Genomic DNA, 961 nt, shown 5'->3' with positions numbered 1-961 from the left:
AAAAATGGGTACTTGCCATGTACTTTACTTGTATTTTATTGTAGGTTGCTTTAGCGTGCCAAAAGCTAAAATAAAAAGCTTCCTTGCTCTGAGCCACGACGAGATGCTCAGCGCTCCTCGCGGCCAGATGAGCAAGAGTCGAATGCAGCTACTGGAGAAGGCTGCTGACCATTGCATGCCGTGTATGACAGTCAGGCTGGTCAACAGAATGGCGCGTTACTGTGCGCATGCAGTCGCCGCTGCGAAGAGAAGCGAGCCAATGGAGTACGGAAAGTAATCCGTTTTGAGCTGGACAAACACCACTTTGCTCTGGATTAAAAATAAAATATATACTTTTATTGTGATTTTTTACATTTTTTCTTTTTTTACTTTTTGACAGTAACCACTTTGAATTGCACTACAGCCACTTTGAATTGGCAAAGGTGTAGTGATGCTGGGGGAGACGTGGCGTCTATGTTGCGTAAGGAGTTGAACTTGAACTGGGAGTGGTGCTTCGCTCACATGGCTCACGCGGCCGCAAAAGCTTCGTGCGGTGTGAATGGCGCAGCAAGCGCCGCCGAGAATCCTGCAATGGCAGACTTTGTAGCAAAAATTGCGTGAACTACATTTCAAATTAAGCACGTTTCAACAATGGGAATTTTTTTTATGAGCTGTGTAAGTCTAAGGTGAAAGGGCCTCCACTCGACTCGTGGGATACTCAACGTCTCGGTTTTTGAGCCTGCCAAACGTTTTGGAGAGCATACTTTTGATATTGCCGGCGATCACTGCGTGGTATGAAGAGCGAGCTCGTCAAGCGCTTCGCGCCGGCAAAGCCACCGGAGTTCCCACTCGCGAACCGCCATGACGATTTAAAACATGTCCTCTCAGTGCTGAAGCAAATTGGAGAGATAAAACGAATTTGTCAGGCTGAGCGCCCCATGCAGGTTGAAGTGTTAGTGAAACTGGTTTAGCTCGTATTGAA

The sequence above is a fragment of the Phytophthora infestans genome, genomic scaffold (assembly GCF_000142945.1).
Source record: "Phytophthora infestans T30-4 supercont1.4 genomic scaffold, whole genome shotgun sequence".
Classification (NCBI taxonomy): Eukaryota; Oomycota; class Peronosporomycetes; order Peronosporales; family Peronosporaceae; genus Phytophthora; species Phytophthora infestans.
This window is presented reverse-complemented; position numbering follows the sequence as displayed.